This window comes from Buceros rhinoceros, unplaced genomic scaffold, assembly GCF_000710305.1.
Source record: "Buceros rhinoceros silvestris isolate BGI_N320 unplaced genomic scaffold, ASM71030v1 scaffold10583, whole genome shotgun sequence".
NCBI lineage: Eukaryota > Metazoa > Chordata > Aves > Bucerotiformes > Bucerotidae > Buceros > Buceros rhinoceros.
The window spans coordinates 74,219-74,645 of record NW_010404213.1 but is presented as its reverse complement, the minus strand read 5'-3'; positions in this window follow the sequence as shown (position 1 = coordinate 74,645).

Below are 427 nucleotides of genomic sequence, written 5' to 3'. Positions count from 1 at the left end.
TGGGCGCCACGAGTGGGAGGTGCCTGCCAGATAATTATGGAGCAGCTCTCCCTTCCCCCAGCCCTCAGGACCGTTCTCATCCAGCCAACTCTGTTAATAACCAGGCTCTCAGCTGGAAAAGAAAGTCCTGGTTTCATTTACTTGCTACAGTAAGCAGCAAAGTGGTTGGGTTTTTTTGGTTTGGTTTTTTTTTATTTTTTTTTTTTTTTGCTGAAGATGAAGTGATGTGGTGGCTTTGTGTCAGGGCAAATTCACCCCTGGAGAGTGGGACCTTCTCACCAGCAGTTTGGGATAGATCCTTTGTGAAATCAAACGTATCCAGGTTCGAGCAGGCAGATTTGTTTGGGGAAGTCATTTGCCGTGACGGCTGTTAGCGTGCCTGGGCGAACGAGGGCGGAGTGGGGGGGGGGGGTGGGGGGGGAGAGCT